The 24,796-nt window shown below is 33.5% G+C and overlaps 1 protein-coding gene across 3 annotated transcripts in view; it reads left to right on the top strand.

Annotated features, from left to right (window-relative positions):
* The window catches only part of LOC148953615 (uncharacterized), a 307,085-nt gene that overhangs the window by 252,134 nt on the left and 30,155 nt on the right, over window positions 1–24,796 (top strand). The window contains exon 1 of one of the 3 annotated variants that reach the window (XR_016141659.1): window positions 13,542–13,681. The exons of the other annotated variants lie outside the window; for them this stretch is intronic. The gene's annotated coding sequence lies outside the window, so the exon portion shown is untranslated. Of the gene's footprint in view, window positions 1–13,541; window positions 13,682–24,796 lie in introns of those variants that run through there. 3 annotated transcript variants of the gene reach the window in all.

The raw sequence follows: 24,796 nt of genomic DNA, 5'->3' as shown, positions 1-24,796 counted from the left end.
CCTATGAAAGGCTAAGAAATCCAGCTCAGAAAAGTCAAAAATAGCAACCCATCTCCCCCAAAACACTTTTCAGCCATTTCTCGTTAAAAATTTTATTTCAAGCCATCCACACGGGTTTTTCACCAGCAACGCGCCCCCCACTATCACGATATAACTACGCTAAGACATCCTTCTGCCAATCAACCCATCTTCCCCAAAACACTTTTCAGCCATTTTTCGTTAAAAATTTTATTTTCAAGTCATCTACACGGGTTTTTCGTTAGCGACTCGCCCCCCACTATCACACTCTAAGTAAGCTAAGACATCCTTCTGGCAATCAACCCATCTCCCCCAAAACACTTTTCAGCCATTTCTCGTTAAAATTTTTATTTCAAGTCATCCACAAGGGTTTTTTTTCTAGAAACTCGACCCCCACTATCACGCTATAACTACGCTAAGACATCCTTCTGCCAATCAACCCATCTCCCCCAAAACACTTTTCAGCCATTTTTCGTTAAAAATTTTATTTTCAAGTCATCCAAACGGGTTTTTCGCTAGCAACTCACCCCCCACTATCACACTCTAAGTACGCTAAGCCATCCTTCTGGCAATCAACCCATCTCCCCCAAAACACTTTTCAGACATTTCTCGTAAAATATTTTATTTCAAGTCATCCTCGCGGGTTCTTCGCTAGCAACTCGACCCAAGGTACAGCACTATAAGTACTCTAAGACACCCCGCTCCGATCACCCCACCACTTGTGTATTATACAGAACACATCGAAGAAGTAAAGCTATCCGTTATTAAAATTCTCTTCTTGCCATCTACATCTATCTTAGTATCAACTTTTTAGTATAGTATAACGTTAAACTATATTTTTAATTGACAACACTGTTCAAACACCACTTGTGTATTATACAGTACACATCGAAGAAGTAAAGCTATCCGTTATTAAAATTCTCTTCTTGCCATCTACATCTCTCTTAGTATCATCTTTTTAGTATAGTATAACGTTAAACTCTATTTTAAATTGACAACACTGTTCAAACACCACTTGTGTATTATACAGTACACATCGAAGAAGTAAAGCTATGTCAAGTCATAAGACCACCCTTTTTGTTTTTCTCCACCTTTATACAATCGAATTCGCGAATGTTATCTGGGTCTGTTTGTTTTCCTATTATTCAAATAAGATCGTTCGTACAGTCCAATTCGTGAATCCCTTATCCCTTTTTGCAAATGTCAATCAAACAATTCTGATTGTAGCATCCATGCACTTTTCAGGCATTTCTCGTTAAAAATTTTATTTTCAAGTCATCCACACCATAGAGCTACAATCCCAATGAATGCTACTTGTTATCAGAAAAATGTCAATTGCCAAAAAAAAGAAAAAAAAACAATCATACTCTCAAAACAAGTTGAACCACTCTATAGGTTGCCAACTCTTTTTAAATGTCCACGTGATACCACACTGTATATTCTTGTAGGCGTGAATGTACGCTTGAATGTACGCTTGAAACTGTGTAATAGATTACTACTAACATGCCCTGTTTCCAAAATCGCTAACTTTGTATATGACCACGCTAGTAATATGATAACACCAGCCCCAGGGGCTTTGGGGGTCAAGTTCTCCCCGGAGATATAGTTATTTGACTATGTTGAACAATATGACTGTTTCAAAACTTTTAACTTATATATTTAGAGGGAGGGCAGCTATATGGGGAATGGAAGGGGAACTGGTTGCCCTTTGATCACTTTCTAACATCGTTCCCTACATGCCCTTAAAGTTTAAACTTAATACTCTCAGATGTTCCGGATGCATATAGTATCTTTAGATTTAGCTCAAGATCCCCATCAACATTCGCAAATTTTCACTTTAATGCACTTAGCCTTTCCGAACAGACATAGAATAAATAATCCAATCTTGTCGTAACACAATTACAAAATAAGGTTTTTTTTCAACTGATAGGTAAGGAGCAATATCAAAACTTAAATTTCTAAAACCGGCATTACACAGTATTAAACAACTATGTCAATAAATACTGGATATAAAATGACATTTCTGAGAAACAGTGAAAGCACTTGAACACTTCAATAGTCATTTGTACAAATTAATGTTTTGAAGTTATATTTTTCAAGATTTTTTTCTTCCTTAATAGTCAGTTTATTTTTCACAATCTATTACTAAACATTTTCTACAATCATTATGAATTCATTTTTGAGTGTAACAAACTTTGATACACTCTTTACGTATCAGCGCGTAAAACTTTCATTTTTGCTGCCAAAACTAGAGTATTTTTTAATCTTCAAAAAAGGATTATACAAGCTACAAAACCAATTTTTTGTTTCTATATGCTACTAAAAAAAGGGTTTAAAAAAATATAACGTAACATTAGGGTTTTCAAAGTATACCACTGTTTTGTATGTGTTTTTATTGGATATGTGATTTTATATCGAATATCTTATCTAGTACCTCCCATTTTCGTACTGAAAAGGGTAAACGTTTATTTTAGCTATTTTAACTTCAGTTATTTCTAAAAAAAAGTCTTCGAAAACTATTTTATTCAAGTAGCCAAATGTACAATTTTTTTTAATATCGGTCAAAATGGATGACATAAAAATAATTAAGACTTCTAAACGTTCTTTAGAAGATTAACATATATTCTATGTATTTTAAAACACTGACTTCTAAGGCAGTCACCATGTACTGCTTAACGTTTAGGCAAAAATGAGTATAAGCTTTACCTTGCATCTAACTATTTACTTTAGGGGAAAATATGAAATATATTCTTGAATCTTGTTGATGATCTGATATTACCTAGCTGCTGCCAGATTTGAAAAGGAGTAGCAGTCAAGAGATTTTTTTTTTCTAAAAACAGGATCTTCAAAAAATGTTTACGTGATAACTACGGAGAGCAATCATAACTTGTGCCTATTTTAGTTTTTCAGGTAAATGCTTTGTGGATAATAAATATGTTTTCTTCTGATTTTGGCATTAGTATCTTTACCCTTTAAGTAGAGACAGTAGAGAGGGGGGTGCTACTCGTGACATGACCACGTGGTTTATGGTTTTCTCAGTGAGAATGAAAAAACAGGAATTTTCTCACTTAAAAAACATGAATTTTCTCACTTTTATGGATGTTTTCTTGGATGGTTATGTGTGTTGGTCAATTTATTTGATGTTTTTCATGGATGTCAACACTAATTAATGTCTGATTTATGGTTTTTGTCAGTGATAATGAAAAAACAGGACAATTCTCACATTAATGGATGTCAACAGCAATTTATGTCTGTTTTATGGTTTTTGTCAGTGAGAATGGAAAAACAGGAACTTTCTAACTTTGATGGATGTTTTCTTGGACGATTATGGGTGTTGGTCAATTTATTTGATGTTTTTCATGGATGTCAACAACAATTTATGTCTGTTTTATCGTTTTTGTCAGTGAGAATGAAAAAACAGAAACTTTCTCACTTTGATGGATGTTTTATGGTTCATTGTCAGTGAGAATGGAAAAAACAGGGATTTTCTCACTTTGATGGATGTTTCAAGGTCGATTTATTTGCTGTTGTTTGTCCAGGTGTAATGAAATTGGGGTGATTTACATAATCGGTGGGGGAATTATTGGTTCACGAAAGGGGAATTAAGAAACAAACATCTGCGGGGGAATGATTGGTTCACGAAAGGGGAATTAAGAAACAAACATTATGGCTTCTTTAATCTTAGGTCTGAGGGATAAACGTTCTTTAGGTCAGAGAAAAAAATTAATATTCTATTTTTAAATAGGGCTTCATTGATCTTTAGTGTCAGGAATTAGAAATGACATCACTTGTTATCATGGAATTATGCGGGAGTCTAAAGAGATAGAAATTCTATTTTTAAATACGGCTTCACTGAGCTTTAAGTCGGAGAGATAAATTGATATTCTAACGAAACCTTAATAGTGTAGCTAGGAACATTTATGAGATGAAGAGATTAACGTAGGAAAGGGTTTCCTAGAAATTTGAAATGTGACAGCGCAGGGATGCCAAAAACAAAAGAAACACAAAGAATTTACTTTTAGGGGATTATTTGGGTGAAACGGTTTTAAACATTTTAGGGAATTATTTCGGCGAAACAGTTAGAGACATTTTAAAAGATGATTTTAGAAAAGGTTTTAGAAGAGGTTTTGAGTGTGGTCGTTATAGTAAACAAGTTCTATTTGAACAGTATCGTGAGGTCCTCTACCCCAACCCCAAATGGCCCCAATAGCCCTACCCCGGCCCAAATGGCTCCCATACCCCAACCCCCAACCCCCACGAACCCCCCCGGGCCCAAAGGTCCCCCCAGACCCTCAAAGGCCCGCCCCGGGCACAGTCTTTCGTTGATGTATATTCTCTGAAACCTATGATTTGGGGTGTATGGTTTGTTATTTTTGACTTTTCTGAGTTGGATTTCTTAGCCTTTCATAGGTATTTGTTGTCTGAAACCTATGATTTGGGATGGGTGGTTTGCTATTTTTGACTTTTCTGAGCTGGATTTCTTAGCCTTTCATAGGTGTGTGTTGTCAGAAAATTATGATTTGGGATGTGTAGTTTGCTATTCGAACTTTTCAGAGCTAGGATTCTTAGTCTCTCATAGGTGTTTGTTGTCTGAAACTTCTAGTTTGGGATGAGTAGTTTGCTATTTCAGACTTTTATGAGCTAGGCTTTCCTAGTATATCGTATGTGAATGTTGTCAGAAAATTATGATTTGGGATATATAAATTACTATTTCGGTATTTTCTGAGCAAGATTTCTTAGTCCCTCATAGGTGTTTGTTGTCTGAAACCTATAGTTTGGTATGAGCAGTTTGCTATTTTTGACTTTTCTGAGCTAGGTTTCTTAGCCTTTCATAGGTAATTGTTGTCAGAAACCTATGATTTGGGATATGTAAATTACTATTTTTGACTTTTCTGAGCTGGATTTCTTAGACTTTCATAGGTGTTTGTTGTCTGAAACCTATAGGTTGGGATGAGTAGTTTGCTTTTGGACTTTTCAGAAATGGATTTCATAGCCTTTCGTAGGTGTGTGTTGACTGAAACCTATGATTTGGGATATGTAAATTACTATTTCGGGCTTTTCTAAGCTAGATTTCTTAGTCTTTCGTTGGTGTGTGTTGTCTGAAACCTATGATTTGGGATTTGTAGTTTTGCTTTTTGGACTTTTCAGAGCTAGGATTCTTAGACCCTCATAGGGGTTTGTTGTCTGAAACCTATAGTTTGGGATGAGTAGTTTGCTATGTCAGGCTTTTCTGAGCTAAGGTTTCTTAGTATTTCGTAGGTGTGTGTTGTCTGAAACTTATGACTTGAGGTGTCTAATTTGCTATTTCAGGCCTTTCTGAGCTAAGGTTTTATAGTATTTCGTAGGTGTATGTTGTCTGAAACTTATGATTTTGAATATATAAATTACTATTTTTGCCTTTTCTAAGTTAGATTCCTTAGTCTTTTGTGGGTGTGTGTTGACTAAAACCTATGATCTGGGATGTAGGGTTATTAGTCTTTCATTGTTGTGTGTTGTCTGAAACCTATGATTTGGGGTTTGTAGTTTGCTTTTTGGACTTTTCAGAGCTAAGATTCATAGTCCCTCATAGGTGTTTGTTGTCTGAAACCTATAGTTTGGGATGAGTAGTTTGCTATTTCAGGCTTTTCTGAGCTAAGGTTTCTTAGTATTTCGTAGGTGTGTGTTGTCTGAAACTTATGATTTGAGGTGTGTAATTTGCTATTTCAGGCTTTTCTGAGCTAAGGTTTCATAGTATTTCGTAGGTGAATGTTGTATTTCGTGCTTTTCTAAGCTAGATTTCTTAGTCTTTCGTTGATGTGTGTTGTCTGAAACCAATGATTTGGGATGGGTGGGTTGCTATTTTTGACCTTTCTGATCTTGATTTCTTAGCCTTTCATAGGTATGTGTTGTCTGAAACCTATGATTTAAGATGGTTAATTTGCTATTTTTGACTTTTCTGAGCTAGGTTTCTTAACCTTTCATAGGTATGTGTTGTCTGAAACCTATGATTTAAGATGGTTAATTTGCTATTTTTGACTTTTCTGAGCTAGATTTCTTAGTCCCTCATAGGTGTTTGTTGTCTGAAACCTATAGTTTGGGATGAGTAGTTTGCTATTTTGACTTTTCTGAGCTAGGTTTGTTAGCCTTTCATAGGTGTGTGTTGTCAGAAAATTATGATTTGGGATATGTAAATTACTATTTTTGACTTTTCTGAGCTAGATGTTTTAGACTTTCATAGGTGTTTGTTGTCTGAAACCTATAGTTTGGGATGAGTAGTTTGCTTTTGGACTTTTCAGAGCTGGATTTCTTTGCCTGTCGTAGGTGTGTGTTGACTGAAACTTATGATTTGGGATATGTAAATTACTATTTCGGGCTTTTCTAAGCTAGATTTCTTAGTCTTTCGTTGGTGTGTGTTGTCTGAAACCTATGATTTGGGATTTGTAGTTTTGCTTTTTGGACTTTTCAGAGCTAGGATTCTTAGTCCCTCATAGGTGTTTGTTGTCTGAAACCTATAGTTTGGGATGAGTAGTTTGCTATTTCAGGCTTTTCTGAGCTAAGATTTCTAAGTATTTCGTAGGTGTGTGTTGTCTGAAACTTATGACTTGAGGTGTCTAATTTGCTGTTTCAGGCCTTTCTGAGCTAAGGTTTCATAGTATTTCGTAGGTGAATGTTGTCTGAAACTTGTGATTTGGGATATGTAAATTACTATTTCGGGCTTTCTAAGTTAGATTTCTTAGTCTTTCGTTGGTGTGTGTTGACTGAAACCTATGATTTGGGATATAAGGTTCTTAGTCTTTCGTTGGTGTGTGTTGTCTGAAACCTATGTTTTGGGATGGGTGGGTTGCTATTTTTGACCTTTCTGAGCTTGATTTCTTAGCCTTTCATAGGTATGTATTGTCTGAAACCTATGATTTGGGATGGTTAATTTGCTATTTTTGACTTTTCTGAGCTAGGTTTCTTAGCCTTTCATAGGTGTGTGCTGTCAGAAAATTATGTTTTGGGATTTGTAGTTTGCTTTTTAGATTTTTCAGAGCTAGGATTCTTAGTCCCTCATAGGTGTTTATTTTCTGGAACCTATAGTTTGGGATGAATAGTTTGCTATTCCAGGCCTTTTTTATCTAAGTTTTCTTAGTATTTCATAGGTGTGTGTTGTCTGAAACTTATGATTAGGGGTATGCAATTTGCTATTTAAGACTTTTCATAACCAGATTTCTTAGTCTTTCGTAGGTGTGTGGGGTCTGAAACCAATGATTTGGGATGTGTGGGTTTGGGATGTGTGGGTTGCTATTTTTTGACTTGTCTGAGCTGTATTTCTTAGCCTTTTTTAGGTGTGTGTTGACTGAAACCTATGATTTGGGAATGAATGGTTTGCCATTTTTGACTTTTCTGAGCTAGATTTCTTAGTATTTCATAGGTGTGTGCTTTCAGAAAATTATGATTTGGGAGGTGTAGTTTGCTTTTTGGACTTTTCAGAGCTAGGATTCTTAGTCCCTCATAGGTGTTTGTTGTCTGAAACTTCTAGTTTGGGATGAGTAGTTGGCTATTTCAGGCTTTTCTGAGCTAAGGTTTCCTAGTATTTCGTAGGTGAAGCTTCCACGTCAGTTTTAAGTTCACCAAGACATAAAATATTTTAAGTTCAGTTCTAAATTTTTACATAGAAGATAGGAAAAGTTATACTATGATTGTGATTATTTTCTATGAAGATATAAAGTTTCACTTTAATTCTAAATTTTTTTAAATTCAGTTCCGACTTTTCTCAAAGAGATGAAAAAATTTAAAGTTCGGCTCCAAATATTTTCCACGTCAGTTTTAAGTTCACCAAGACATAAAAAATTTAAAGTTCACTTCTAAATTTTTCCACAGAAGATAGGAAAAGTTATGCTATGATTATGATTATTTTCCATGAAGATAAAAAGTTTCACTTTAATTCTAAATTTTCTTAAATCTTAAAATGACATGAAATATGCTTACGGCTCTACCAATCGTACTCTATGCTTGTTCATAGACACGACGCGGCTTTTCCACTGATACTCTATGGCAGGTTATCGACACTACCGAGTTTATTGCACGCATTAAATCAGTATTTTTTACGCAGTGGAAGGATCAACACACAATTCATATCTGTAAAACGTGAAGATGAATTATTCGACGAAAGTATGTGCACATGAAAAAATCATCGTCGTGTTGAATGCTGACAAGGAGAAATACCTGAACTATGAAACGAGTGCAAGTGGAGATCTTATTCGGAATGTATGCATACGTTGTCATGACAGTGAGGAGTTAAATTCCTTTGGTGTACCCAAGAATTTCCATCATGCAAGAGGTGGATATGCGAGAGTAACATTACCAGAGAAATTAGTAGTCAAAGAGAATGCCAACTTAAAAATAATAGTTGATGAAGAGGGACAACTTCTAGCTAATGGTTCTGGTAGCATGTTAGCCGTTGATAGATCTTATCCCAATCTTTCCGGTGTTAGCATTCGAATGAAAGCAAAAGGAAAAAGAAGACATGCATACAGCTGCATCAACATCATAAATCATATCATGTCAATGTGCCAAAACTGCAATCTATGTAAAAATAATGTGACAATAGACAGTGAAATCGCAGGCAGAATAAAAAGGACATTAGCAGACAATATTATCAATGAATATAAAGATGAATTGACGGAAAATGAAGCGCAAGTGTACTAATAATGTATAATAATGTATTTAACATATTTTTATATTAATATTCTACATGTCGTTATTTCATTAAAAATATCTAATGCATTATTTTGTTAAGTGTTCATTATTTTTAGGGTATGCTAGAACGTCAAACGTTCTGAATATCTATTAAAAAGGTCAGAGATGTAAGAAAAATAATTTTAGAGATAATGATACTACTAGCAGGCTCAATTTTTCATAGAAGATAGAAAAGTTCAAGTTCTCTTAAGAATTTTACCAAAGAACACAATTCAATTCTAATTTCTCCAGAGAAAATAAAAAGCTTCCACTTCAGTTTTAAGTTCACCATGACATAAAAAATTTAAAGCTCAGTTCTAAATTTTTACATAGAAGATAGGAAAAGTTATACTATGATTGTGATTATTTCCTATGAAGATTAAAAGTTTCACTTCAATTTTAAATTTTCTCAAAGAAGTGAAGAAAAGTTCAACTTCGATTCTGAACTTTCTCAATGAAAATGAAATAAGTTATTGATCATTTCTATTGTCCTAAAATAATATAAAAATTTTCCACTTCAGTTCAGATTTTTCTCAAACAGATGAAAAAATTTAAAATACTGTTCCAAATTTTCCATAGAAGATAGAAAAGTTCAAGTTCTCTTCTGAATTTTACCAAAGAACATAATTAAATTATAATTTCTCCAGAGAAAATAAAAAGCTTCCACATCAGTTTTAAGTTCACCAAGACACAAAAAATTTAAAGTTCAGTTCTAAATTTTTCCATAGAAGATAGGAAAAAGTTATACTATGATTGTGATTATTTTCCATGAAGATAAAAAGTTTCATTTTAATTCTAAATTTTCTTAAATTCAATTCAGACCTTTCTCAAAGAGATGAAAAAATTTAAAGTTCTGTTCCAAATATTTTCCCGGAAAAGAAAAGTTCAACTTCGATTCTGAATTTTCTCAATGAAAATGAAATAAGTTATTGATCAATTCTATTTTCCTAAAATAATATAAAATTTTCCGCTTCAATTCAGATTTTTCTCAAAGAGATGACAAAATTTAAAATATTGTTCCAAATTTTTCATAGAAGATAGAAAAAGTTATACTTTGATTATGAATATTCTTCATGTAGATATGGAGTTCCACTTTAATTCTAAGTTTTCTCGAAGAAGTGCAAAATGTACAAGTTCTCTTCTGAATTTTCTAAGAGAGAAGAAAAAAAAGTTAGCTCAATTCTGAAATTTACCAATGAAAATGAAAAAGCTTCCATTTCAGTTCATAATCTCTCAAAGAAATAAAAATTTGAAAGTTCAATTCTAAATTTTTCCATAGAAGATAGGAATGGCTATACTATGATTGTGATTATTTACCATGAAGATAAAAAGTTTCACTCTATTTCTAATTTTTCTTAAATTCAGTTCATTCAACTAACCACCAAAAACAATAGATTAGGTTAGATTAGGTATAAATAAATATTAATAAATAATTAGAAACATTTCTCCATGTTTAAGTTAGGCTAGGTTAGGTTAACTTATCATGAGCGCTCATGATAAGCTAACCTAACCTAACTTAAACATGGTAAAAAGATTAAATTAGGTTAAGTTAGGCTAGATTAAGTTAGGTTAGGTTAGCCTACGTACGCGCGCGTACGTACGCTAACCTAACCTAACCTAACTTAACCTAACCTAACTTAATCTAGCCTAACCTAACCTAATATAATCTTTTTACCATGTTTAAGTTAGGTTAGGATAACTTATCATGAGCGCTCATGATAAGCGAAGCTAAACGAGCCTAACTTAAACATGGAGAAATGTTTCTAATTATTTATTAATATTTATTTATGCCTAACCTAACCTAGCCTATTGTTTATGGTGGTTAGATGAATGAACTGAATTTAAGAAAAATTAGAAATAGAGTGACACTTTTTATCTTCATGGTAAATAATCACAATCATAGTATAGCCATTCCTATCTTCTATGGGATAAGTTAGGATTGAACTTTAATTTTTTATTTCTTTGAGAAATTATGAACTGAAATAGAAGCTTTTTCATTTTCGTTGGTAAATTTCAGAATTAAGCTAACTTTTTTTTCTCCTCTCTAAGAAAATTCAGAAAAGAACATGTACATTTTGCACTTCTTCGAGAAAACTTAGAATTGAAGTGGAACTCCATATCTTCATGAAGAATATTCACAATCAAAGTATAACTTTTTCTATCTTCTATGAAAAATTTGGAACAATATTTTGAATTTTGTCATCTCTTTGAGAAAAATCTGAATTGAAGTGGAAAATTTTATATTATTTTAGGAAAATAGAATTGATCAATAAGTTATTTCATTTTCATTGAGAAAATTCAGAATCGAAGTTGAACTTTTCTTTTCCGGGAAAATATTTGGAACAGAACTCTAAATTTTTTCATCTCTTTGAGAAAGGTCGGAATTGAATTTAAGAAAATTTACAATTAAAATGAAACTTTTTATCTTCATGGAAAATAATCACAATCATAGTATAACTTTTCCTATCTTCTATGGAAAAATATCTAACTGAACTTTAAATTTTTTGTGTCATGGTGAACTTAAAACTGATGTGGAAGCTTTTTATTTTCTCTGGAGAAATTATAATTGAATTATGTTCTTTTATAAAATTAAGAAGAAAACTTGAACTTTTCTATCTTCTATGGAAAATTTGGAATAGTATTTTAAATTTTTTCATCTGTTTGAGAAAAATCTGAACTGAAGTGGAAAATTTTTATATTATTTTGGGAAAATAGAAATGATCAATAACTTATTTCATTTTCATTGAGAAAATTCAGAATTGAAGTGAAACTTTTAATCTTCATAGGAAATAATCAAAACCATAGTATAACTTTTCCTATCTTCTATGTAAAAATTTAGAACTGAACTTTAAATTTTTTATGTCATGGTGAACTTAAAACTGAAGTGGAAGCTTTTATTTTCTCTGGAGAAATTAGAATTGAATTGTGTTCTTTGGTAAAATTCAGAAGAGAACTTGAATATTCCCGATCAAAGCATAACTTTTCCAATCTTCTATGAAAAATTTGGAACAGAACTTTAAATTTTTTTCATCTCTATGTGAAAAGTCGGAACTGAATTTAAGAAACTTTAGAATTAAAGTGAAACTTTTATCTTCATGGAAAATAATCACAATCATAGTATAACTTTTCCTATCTTCTACGGAAAAATTTAGAACAGAACTTAAATTTTTTTATGTCTTGGTGAACTTAAAACTGAAGTGGAAGCTTTTTATTGTCTCTGAAGAAATTAGAATTGAATTGTGTTCGTTGGTAAAATTCAGAAGAGAACTTGAACTTTTCTATCTTCTATGAAAAATTTGGAAGTATTTTAAATTTTTCATCTCTTTGAGAAAAATCTGAACTGAAGTGGAAACTTTTTATATTATTTGGAAAAATAGAATTGATCAATAACTTATTTCATTTTCATTAAGAAAATTCAGAATCGAAGTTGAACTTTTCTTCTTCCGGGAAAATATTTGGAACAGAACTTTAAATTTTTTCATCTCTTTGAGAAAAGCCGGAACTGAATTTAAGAAAATTTAGAATTAAAGTGAAACTTTTTATCTTCATAGAAAATAATCACAATCATGGTATAACTTTTCTTATCTTCTACGGAAAAATTTAGAACTAAACTTTAAATTTTTGATGTCTTGGTGAACTTAAAGCTGAAGTGGAAGCTTTTTATTTTCTCTGGTGAAATTAAAATTGAATTGTGTTTTTTGGTAAAATTCAGAAGAAAAATTGAACTTTTCTATCTTCTAAGAAAAATTTGGAACTGAACATTAAATTTTTTCATCTCTATGTGAGAAGTCGGAACTGAATTTAAGAAAATTTAGAATTAAAGTGAAACTTTTTATCTTCATTGAAAATAATCATAATCATAGTATAACTTTTCCTATCTTCTACGGAAAAATTTAGAAGTGAACTTTAAATTTCTCATGTTTTGGTGAACTTAAAACCGAAGTGGAAGCTTTTTATTTTCTCTGGTGAAATTAGAATTGAAATCTGTTCTATGGTAAAATTCAGAAGAGAACTTGAACTTTTCTATCTTCTATGAAAAATTGAGCCTGCTAGTAGTATCATTATCTCTAAAATTATTTTTCTTACATCTCTGACCTTTTTAATAGATATTCAGAACGTTTGACGTTCTAGCATACCCTAAAAATAATGAACACTTAACAAAATAATGCATAAGATATTTTTAATGAAATAACGACATGTTGAATATTAATATAAAAATATGTTAAATACATTATTATACATTATTAGTACACTTGCGCTTCACTTTCCGTCAATTCATCTTTATATTCATTGATGGTATTGTCTACTAACGTCCTTTTTATTCTGCCTGCGATTTCACTGTCTATTGTCACATTATTTTTACATAGATAGCAGTTTTAGCACATTGACAAGATATGATTTATGATGTTGATGCAGCTGTATGCATGTCTTCTTTTTCCTTTTGCTTTCATTCGAATGCTAACACCGGAAAGATTGCGATAAGATCTATCAACGGCTAACATGCTACCAGAACCATTAGCTAGAACTGTCCCTCTTCATCAACTATTATTTTTAAGTTGGCATTCTCTTTGACTACTAATTTCTCTGGTAATCTTACTCTCGCATATCCACCACTTGCATGATGGAAATTCTTGGGTACACCAAAGGAATTTAACTCCTCACTGTCATGACAACGTATGCATACATTGCCAATAAGATCTCCACTTGCACTCGTTTCATAGTTCAGGTATTTCTCCTTGTCAGCATTCAACACGACGATTATTTTTTCATGTGCATATACTTTCGTCGAATAATTCATCTTTACTTTTTACAGATATGAATTGTGTGTTGATCCTTCCACTGCGTAAAAAATACTGATTTAATGCATGCAATAAACTCGGTAGTGTCGATAACCTGCCATAGAGTATCAGTGAAAAAGCCGTGTCGTGTCTATGAACAAGCACAGAGTACAATTGGTAGAGCCGTAAGCATATTTCATGTCATTTTAAGATTTAAGAAAATTTTGAATTAAAGTGAAACTTTTTATCTTCATGGAAAATAATCATAATCATAGTATAACTTTTCCTATCTTCTGTGGAAAAAGTTAGAAGTCAACTTTAAATTTGTTATGTCTTGGTGAACTTAAAACTGACGTGGAAAATATTTGGAGCCGAACTTTAAATTTTTTCATCTCTTTGAGAAAAGTCGGAACTGAATTTAAGAAAATTTAGAATTAAAGTGAAACTTTCTATCATCATAGAAAATAATCACAATCATAGTATAACTTTTCCTATCTTCTAAGGAAAAATTTAGAACTGAACTTTAAATTTTGTATGTCTTGGTGAACTTAAAACTGACGTGGAAGCTTCACCTACGAAATACTAGGAAACCTTAGCTCAGAAAAGCCTGAAATAGCCAACTACTCATCCCAAACTAGAAGTTTCAGACAACAAACACCTATGAGGGACTTAGCATCCTAGCTCTGAAAAGTCCAAAAAGCAAACTACACCTCCCAAATCATAATTTTCTGAAAGCACACACCTATGAAATGCTAAGAAATCTAGCTCAGAAAAGTCAAAAATAGCGAACCACTCATTCCCAAATCATAGGTTTCAGTCAACGCACACCTACGAAAGGCTAAGAAATCCAGCTTAGAAAAGTCAAAAAATAGCAACCCACACATCCCAAATCATAGGTTTCAGACACCACACACCTACGAAAGACTAAGAAATCTGGTTATGAAAAGTCGGAAATAGCAAATTGCAAACCTCAAATCATGAGTTTCAGACAACACACACCTATGAAATACTAAGAAACCTTAGCTCAGAAAAGCCTGAAATAGCAAACTACTCATCCCAAAGTATAGGTTTCAGACAACAAACACCTATGAAGGACTAAGAATCCTAGCTCTGAATAGTCCAAAAAGCAAACTACAAATCCCAAAACATGATTTTCTGACAACACACACCTATGAAAGGCTAAGAAACCTAGCTCAGAAAAGTCAAAAATAGCAAATTAACCATCCCAAATCATAGGTTTCAGACAACACATACCTATGAAAGGCTAAGAAATCAAGCTCAGAAAGGTCAAAAATAGCAACCCACCCATCCCAAAACATTGGTTTCAGACAACACACATCAACGAAAGACTAAGAAATCTAGCTTAGAAAAGCCCGAAATAGTAATTTACATATCCCAAATCATAAGTTTCAGACAACACGCACCTACGAAATACTAAGAAACCTTAGCTCAGAAAAGCCTGAAATAGCAAACTACTCATCCCAAACTATAGGTTTCAGACAACAGACACCTATGAGGGACTATAAATCCTAGCTCTGAAAAGTCCAAAAAGCAAACTACAAATCCCAAATCATAGGTTTCAGACAACACACCCCAACGAAAGTCTAAGAACCTTATATCCCAGATTATAGGTTTTAGTCAACACACACCAACGAAAGACTAAGAAATCTAGCTTAGAAAAGCCCAAAATAGTAATTTACATATCCCAAATCATAAGTTTCAGACAACATTCACCTACGAAATACTATGAAACCTTAGCTCAGAAAGGCCTGAAATAGCAAATTAGACACCTCAAGTCATAAGTGTCAGAAAACACACACCTACGAAATACTAAGAAACCTTAGCTCAGAAAAGCCTGAAATAGCAAACTACTCATCCCAAACTATAGGTTTCAGACAACAAACACCTATGAGGGTCTAAGAATCCTAGCTCTGAAAAGTCCAAAAAGCAAAACTACAAATCCCAAATCATAGGTTTCAGACAACACACACCAACGAAAGACCACACACCTTAGAAAAGCCCGAAATAGTAATTTACATATCCCAAATCATAAGTTTCAGTCAACACACACCTACAACAGGCTAAGAAATCCAGCTCTGAAAAGTCCAAAAGCAAACTACTCATCCCAAACTATAGGTTTCAGACAACAAACACCTATGAAAGGCTAAGAAATCTAGCTCAGAAAAGTCAAAAATAGTAATTTACATATCCCAAACCATAAGTTTCTGACAACACACACCTATGAAAGGCTAACAAACCTAGCTCAGAAAAGTCAAAATAGCAAACTACTCATCCCAAACTATAGGTTTCAGACAACAAAAACCTATGAGGGACTAAGAAATCTAGCTCAGAAAAGCCCGAAATAGTAATTTACATATCCGAAATCATAATTTTCTGACAAGATTCACCTACGATATACTAGGAAAGCCTAGCTCATAAAAGTCTGAAATAGCAAACTACTCATCCCAAACTAGAAGTTTCAGACAACAAACACCTATGAGAGACTAAGAATACTAGCTCTGAAAAGTTCAAATAGCAAACTACACATCCCAAATCATAATTTTCTGACAACACACACCTATGAAAGGCTAAGAAATCCAGCTCAGAAAAGTAAAAAATAGCAAACCACCCATCCCAAATCATAGGTTTCAGACAACACATACCTATGAAAGACTAAGAAATCCAACTCAGAAAAGTCAAAAACAGCAACCCATGCACCCCAAATCATAGGTTTCAGACAACATACATCAACGAAAGACGGGGCCCGGGGAGGGCCTTTGAGGGTCTGGGGGGGGGAGGGGGAACCTTGGGGGACGGGGGGGTTCCTTCGGGTTTGGGGTATGGGGATCGGAGCTCTTTGGGTCGGGGTAGGGCGATCGGGGCCCTTTGGGGTTGGGTAGAGGACCTCACGACACTGTTCAAATAGAACTTGTTTACTATAACGACCACACTTAAAACATCTTCTAAAACCTTTTCTAAAATCATCTTTTAAAATGTCTCTAACTGTTTCGCCGAAATAATTCCCTAAAATGTTTAAAACCGTTACACCCAAATAATCCCCTAAAAGTAATTTCTGTGTGTTCCTTTTGTTTTTGGCATCCCTGCGCTGTCACATTTCAAATTTCTAGGAAACCCTTTCCTAGGTTAATCTCTTCATCTCATAAATGTTCCTAGCTACACTATTAAGGCTTCATTAGAATATCAATTTATCTCTCCGACTTAAAGCTCAGTGAAGCCGTATTTAAAAATAGAATTTCTATTTCTTTAGACTCCCGCATAATTCCAAGATAACAAGTTATGTCATTTCTAATTCCTGACAATAAAGATCAATGAAGCCCTATTTAAAAATAGAATATTAATTTTTCTCTCTGACCTAAAGAACGTTTATCCCTCAGACCTAAGATTAAAGAAGCCATAATGTTTGTTTCTTAATTCCCCTTTCGTGAACCAATAATTCCCCCGCAGATGTTTGTTTCTTAATTCCCCTTTTGTGAACCAATAATTCCCCCACCGATTATGTAAATCACCCCAATGTCATTACACCTGGACAAACAACAGCAAATAAATCGACCTTGAAACATCCATCAAAGTGAGAAAATTCCTGTTTTTCCATTCTCACTGACAATGAACCATAAAACATCCATAAAAGTGAGAAAGTTCCTGTTTTTTCATTCTCACTGACAAAAACCATAAAACTGACATAAATTGCTGTTGACATCCATGAAAAACATCAAATAAATTGACCAACACCCATAATCGTCCAAGAAAACATCCATCAAAGTGAGAAAGTTCCTGTTTTTCCATTCTCACTGACAAAAAACATAAAACAGACATAAATTGCTGTTGACATCCATAAATGTGAGAAAGTTCCTGTTTTTTCATTCTCACTGACAAAAACCATAAAACAGACATGAATTGCTGTTGACATCCATGAAAAACATCAAATAAATTGAACTTTAGAAGATTTTTAGAAGAAGATTTTAGAAGAAACTTTAGAAGATTTTTAAGGCATGTCATTATTGAAACTTGTTAATGTACAGCTAAAACTTGAGTGATGGCTCTCAAACTTTGTTACAGAGATCTGTAAAGCTAGATTTGTAAACCTAGGACTGTTTATTATTCAAACTTAGGAGAAAACAATATAGGTGTGAATATAGGCTTCAGTTTTCACTTCTACTCAATTGCAAAATATTAATAAATAATAAAATGTGGTCGTTTGAACGAAAAGAGACAATATGCAATTGAAATTCTTTCTTTACTTCCCAAGTCACTGAGAAACATATTGACATAACTATATATATAATGACTATAAAATAATTTTTCTGCAATATCGTTAAATCAACACCATCTGCACTCTGCAATTTTTAATGAATAATAAGAAAAATATATTTTTGATCCGAACATTGTTTTTTTTTGTTTTTTTTTGTAATGCATAGATTTGACGAGGGCCTAAAGCTCTTGGGTAAGGAAATTGGGTCCTTAGAGTTACTTCAAGGAATATATCCTCCAGAAAGACATATAAAATCCTGACAGACTTTAAGGTAGTGGAACACAAAGTTGAAGCTGTGTTAAGTAGATGCAATCACATCATACCTGAAAAAATCTGGATGAGTCTGTACACGATTACCGCCAAAGCCTTTACCTAGATAGATTTTCCAATCATAACCGAACATAGTTGAATCTTGTATTTGTCTTAGCCTTCTAGGCCCTTTTTTTATTTTAAAAATCTACAAAGACTATAATTTAGAGTATTGCCAGAGTTGAACCAGGATAAGTATAAGAGTATAGACAGAAACAAATCTTGGTGAGGAGTAAGTTCTGGTGTCCCAGTTGTGTTATTTGGGACTATAGAGTCAAAACTATGTCTACTTAGAGTCAAGACAGGTACCCATCAAACAGTTCGTGGTAACAAACTGTAAGTAAGGAGCAACCCGGCTCAATAGTAACCAAAACTCTAGAAAACGGGATTTTGATACCAATAGATACACCAAAAGAATTATATTTTAATGCTGATTTCAAATATATAAATTTAATCAAGTTTAGTCCTACCCATCAAAGGTTACGCGCCTGAGAAAATTTGCCTGCTTTTCGAAAAAAGGGGGAAAGACCCCCTAAAAGCTATAGAACCTTAACTAAAATCACACCATCATATTCGGCGTATCAGAGAACCCTACTGTAGAGGTTTCAAGCTCTTATCTATAAAAATGTGGAATTTTGCATTTTTTGCCAGAAGAAGGATCACGGAAATGTGTTTATTTGTTTTTTTTGTGTTTTTTTTCCCAGGGGTGATCGTATTTACCCAGTCGTCCTAAAATATCATGATAGGGTTCATTGGAACGAAAATTAAAAGTTCTAGTGCCCTTTTTAAGTGACCATAAAAATGGAGGGCAAATAGGCCCCCTCCCACGCACATTTTTTTCCCAAAGTCACCCGATCAAAATTTTGAGATAGCTATTTTGTTCAGCATGGTCAAAAATATGATAAGTATATCTTTTAGGATGACTTAATCCACCGAAGTCCCCGGAAGAAGGGCTGAAAGTTATGAACTTTACCCAATGTTAGCGTATTGTAGTGGTTATTTGGAAATATACAGACGTTTTCAGGGGGAATTTTTTCTGGTTATGGGGGGGGGAGGGGGTGGTATCGGGGGTTATGTGGGAAGATCTTTCCATGAAGAAATTTGTCATGGGGGAAGGGACATTGCTATGAAGGGGGGCGCCGGATTTCCCAGCATTATTTAAAAAAAAGATTAGAAATTAAATAAAAAAAAACAACAAGTTTTTCAACTGAAAGTAAGGAGCAAGATCAAAACTTAAAACAAACAGAAAATATTACCTATATGATTGGGTTCACCTGCTAGTGAATACCTAGCTCTGTAAGCCAAAGATTTTTTAGTACTTTCATAAGAGCTATTTATTCCAATTAACGGCCTTTGTGATTAAGAGTTCATTTTTAAAGAATTGGAACAAAATTCAAACTTTAGCTTAAAGAGCAAGGTATTGACTAGGGGGCGAACCCCTTAATAGACGTATTAAAAATATATGAATATAGAAGTTCGTTACGTAAGTTAATTCGTAAGTTACGTATATTTATTACTAATAAAAACGTTTGTAAATAAAATTAAACAAAATTCGAGATAACCAAATAAAAGTAAAATTTATATGAAAATTTTGTTGTAATTATTCATGTATTAATTTAAAAACGTTCAAAAATTAAATTAAAAAAACAGGTTTTTTTTAACCGAAAGTAAGGAACGACGTTAAAACTTAAAACGAACAGAAATTATTCTGTATATGAAAGGGGCTGTCCCCTCTTCAACGCTTCGCTAGTAGAGGTCTAAGTTATACTTTGCTTGTGTGTAAAGGAATTCTCATGTTATTTGCTTGCGTGTATAGGAGTTCCTATGTTATTTGCTTGCCTGTATAGGAATTCCTATGTTATTCGCATGCCTGTATAGGAATTCCCATGTTATTTGCTTGCAGCTATAGGACCATGTTATTTTCTTGTGTATATAGGAATTCCCATGTTATTTGCTTGCCTGTATAGGAATTCCCATGTTATTTGCTTACAGCTATAGGACCATGTTATTTGCTTACCTGTATAGGAATTCCCATGCTATTACTATGTTATTTGCTTGCGTGTATAGGAATTCCCATGTTATTTGCTTGCGTGTATAGGAATTCCCATGTTATTTGCTTGCAGCTATAGGACCAAGTTATTTTCTTGTGTGTATAGGAATTCCCATGTTATTTGCTTGCCTGTATAGGAATTCCCATGTTATTTGCTTGCAGCTATAGGACCATATTATTTGCTTACCTGTATAGGAACTTCCATGCTATTTTAAAGGCTTATGTTCCCTCCCATGCTATTTTAAAGGATTATGGTCCCTCTTATGCTATTCTAAGGGTTTATGTACTCTTCCATGCCATTTTAAGGACTTATGTTCCCTCCCATGCTATTCTATGGAAGCTATAGGAAAACATTCCTATGGAAGCTCTACACCTTTTCAAAGAGAGTGAGTATTAAGAATTGTTTGACCTGCAAATTGCCAAAAAAATTAAGTTTTGAGGAGATTACGTTCCTTGGCACCTTTTCATGTTTTCAATCAGATGGGTTTTGAAAGCACAGTGTGTACATGTGTTTAGGCTTTACTATTTAAAAAATTGGACGCTACAATCGGAATTCTTTGATTGACATTTGCAAAAAAGAGTTTAGCATTTGCAAATTTGATCCTATTAAGGTGGAAAAAAAAAGAGTTTAGCATTTGCGAATACTCCAGAGCCGACTTGCTAGCGACAAACCCGTGTGATTGACTTGAAATAAAAATTTTTAACAAGAAATTGCTTTAAAGTGTTTCGAGGGATATGGGATAAGTGTGTACTGTATAAGACACAAGTAATGTTTTGACAGTGTTTCCCATTCAAAATAGTTGAACGTTATAACATACGAAGAAGCAAAACGATTTTTTTTGTTAAATAAGAAGTTCTTGTATCTTTTCAAAGAGGTTTATGGGGTTTGAGGGACTCGGTTGCATAATTCCGTGTGGTTTTTCTTTACTTGGTGCTCATTAAAAACGAAATTTTTGTGTTAAATAAGTAGTTCTTGTATTTTTTAAAGCTCATTAGTTCATAAGACGGATTGTGAGAATCCCAAGATTTTGTTTACCAAGAATGGACCTGAGGTAGCCTCCCCTACAAACACGAATGGATATCGCTAGAATATTTTAAGACGGGCTTTGTTATTTAAAAAATTGGACGCTAAAATCGGAATTCTTTGATTGACATTTGCAAAAAAGGGGTAATGGATTTGTGAATTGGAGTGTAGGTTTGACATCACAAGGCACGTGCGAGGGAAATTTTTTGTTGGTGGGGGGGGGGGCTTAAAAAGGTAAAAATGGGTGAACTATATTAGTTTATAAGACGGATCGTGAAAATCCCAAGGTTTTGTGTACCAAGAATGGACCGGAGGTAGCCTCCCCTACATACACAAATGGATATCACTAGAATATCTTAAGACGGGCTTTGTTATTTAAAAAATTGGATGCTACAATCAGAATTGTTTGATTGGCATTTGCAAAAAAAAAGGGGTAATGAATTTGTGAATTGGAGTGTAGGTTTGACATCACCAGGCACGTGCGAGGGAAATTTTTTGTTGGTAGGGGGTTTAAAAAGGTAAAAATGGGTGAACTACATTAGTTTATAAGACGGATTGTGAAAATCCCAAGGTTTTGTGTACCAAGAATGGACCGGAGGTAGCCTCCCCTACATACACGAATGGATATCGCTAGAATATTTTAAGACGGGCTTTGTTATTTAAAAAATTGGATGCTACAATCAGAATTGTTTGATTGGCATTTAAAAAAAAAAGGGGTAATGAATTTGTGAATTGGAGTGTTGGTTTGACATCACCAGGCATGTGCGAGGGAAATTTTTTGTTGGTGGGGGGTTTAAAAAGTTAAAAATGGGTGAACTACATTACTTTATAAGACGGATCGTGAAAATCCCAAGGTTTTGTGTACCAAGAATGGACCGGAAACAACTTCAACCATGCCCAGCCCTCCGCGATCAGAAATTAAATTATAAAAAAGTTTCTTCAACTGAAAGTAAGGAGGAACATCAAAACTTAAACGGGCAGAAATAGAGGCTGTTTTCAAAGATTTAGGATTCATTAACTTTAATGTTGCCAGTCAAAAGCTATGAGCTTGAGAAAATTGCCTGATTATCGAAAAATGGAGAAGCACCATCCAAAAGTTAACAGGAATGGGTTTGTCTTGAGGGGGGAATTTTCCATGGCCGAGGTGGAGGGTATTTTTACGTGAAAACAAGTTCAACCGTGCCCAGCCCCCCGCGATCAGAAATTAATTTATAAAAAAGTTTCTTAAAATGATAGTAAGAAGCAACATCAAAACTTAAACTGGCAGAAATAGAAGCTGTTTCATAAGATTTAGGATTCATTAAATTTAATGTTGCCAGTCGAAAGCTATGAGCTTGTGAAAATTGCCTGATTATCGAAAAATTAAGAAAACACCCTCCAAAAGTCGACAGGAATGGAATTGTCTTGAGGGGGGAATTTTCCATGGAAGAGGGGGAGGGTATTTTTACGTGAAAACAACTTCAACCTTGCCAAGCCCCCCGCATTTTTAACATGAAATTGCTGAAAAGTGTTTTTTTGGGGGGGGGATGGGTATTAGTCTCATAGGTGTTTGTTGTCTGAAACCTATAAAAATAAACTATTTCCGTAAAATCTGAGCTAATAAGGGTTTTAACCGTAAACTCTAGTTTTTTTTTGTAAGAAAATTATGGAAAATACAATTCTCTGGTACAGGTGTGAAACTTAAGTCTATTTTTGGATTTAAAAATAAAACTATATCCATAAAATCTGAACTAATAATTCAATATTTTTTTTTTCATAAAAACAAACTTTTTTTTAAACTTCGAAATTTTTCAACTTTATTTATTTTTTTCTTTTTGTACATATCTTAAAATTTCAAAATATGCTTACGGTTCTAACAATTGTGCTCTATGATTGGTCAGAGACATGATGTGGCTTTCCCACTGGTATTCTATGACCAGTTATTGACACCACCTAGTCTATTGCATGTATTAAATCAGTACTTTTTACGCAGTGGAACGATAAACACATAAGTAATATCTATAAAAAAAAAGTGAAGATGGAACATTTTAATAGAGTGTGTTCACATAACAAGGTTATTGTAGCATTGAATGCCGACAAGGAGAAGTATTTAAACTATGAAACAAGTACAAATGGTAGCACTATCGGAAACGTATGCGTGCGTTGTTATGACAGTGAGAGTTTAGATTTCTTTGGAGCACCTGAGAATTTCTATTATACAAATGCTGGATATGCAAAATTATCATTTCCAGAGATGATTACACTCAAAGATAATGCTAACATAAAGATAATTGTTGATGATAGAGGACAACTCCTTGCTAATGCTGCAGGTAACACATTACCTACGGATACATCCAATCATCAGCTTTCGGGTATTAGAATTCAACGGAAGGCTAATAAAAGAAAGGCCTACTCTGCTACTAATATCGTAAACCATATCTTATTTACCTGCCGAAACTGTTACCTGTGTAAAAATAATGTGTTAATAGACAGTGAAATTGTCAGAAAAATAAAAATGGCATTGTCAGAAAATATCACTACGGAATATAAAGATGAAACGATGAAAAACAAAGCACCAGGAAACGTTACTGGCATTGATCAAACAGTCAATGAATCAAATAATACCAAAGACGAAAAACATATTGAGCCTGTCGATGACACACCAGTAAAAATTGTGTATGATTCAAAATGGAATAATGATTATTCTACTGATTACGATTTAAGAGAAGACAATAGCTATAGTATCAAGAGAGAACATGGTGAACCATTTTCTGGAACAGATTCAAAATGTCCAAAGTTGTTCATTGATATTAATAATGTATAATAATAAATATTTTTTGGATTAATATTCTACATGACATTATTTAATTAAAAATATATTATGCATTACATTGTTATGTGCTCATTATTTTTACAGTAAGCTAGCATATCGAACATTCGTTTTTTAAGCAGACTGTTTTTGCAGCCAAATATAGACTAAAGTTTCAGATTTGAACCAGAGAATTTTATTTTCCATAATTTTCTTACAAAAAAAACTAGAGTTTACGACAAAAAACCCTTATTAGCTCAAATTTTATAGAAATAGTTTTATTTTTTGATCTGAAAATAGACTAAAGTTTCAGATTTGAAACAGAGAATTGTATTTTGTCATAATTTTCTTCCACAAAACTAGAGTTTACGGCCAAAAACCCTTATTAGCTCAGATTTTATAGAAATAGTTTTATTTTTCGAACCGAAAATAGACTAAACTTTCAGATTTGAACCAGCGAATTGTATTTTCCATAATTTTCTTACAAAAAATATAGTTTACGACCAAAAACCCTTATTAGCTCAGATTTTATAGAAATAGTTTTATTTTTCGATCCGAAAATAGACTGAGGTTTCAAATTTGAACCAGAGAATTGTATTTTCCATAATTTTCTTACATCTTTGGAAATGGTTAACGATAACAAACATGTTTTCGACCAGATGGGTTTTTGAAAGCACATTCAGCATGGCGTGCGCTATTTTTTTTATCAAAACTTAAACGGGCAGAAATAGAGGTTGTTTCCAAAGATTTAGGATTCATTAACTTTAGTGTTGCCAGTCAAAAGCTATGAACTTGAGAAAATTGTCTGATTATCCAAAAATGGGGAAACACCCTCCAAAAGTCGACAGGAATGGTATTG

This window comes from Artemia sp. Qi Xiang Cuo, chromosome 4 (genome assembly GCF_049724085.1).
Source record: "Artemia sp. Qi Xiang Cuo chromosome 4, ASM4972408v1, whole genome shotgun sequence".
Classification (NCBI taxonomy): Eukaryota; Metazoa; Arthropoda; class Branchiopoda; order Anostraca; family Artemiidae; genus Artemia; species Artemia sp. Qi Xiang Cuo.
This window is presented reverse-complemented; position numbering and strand designations above follow the sequence as displayed.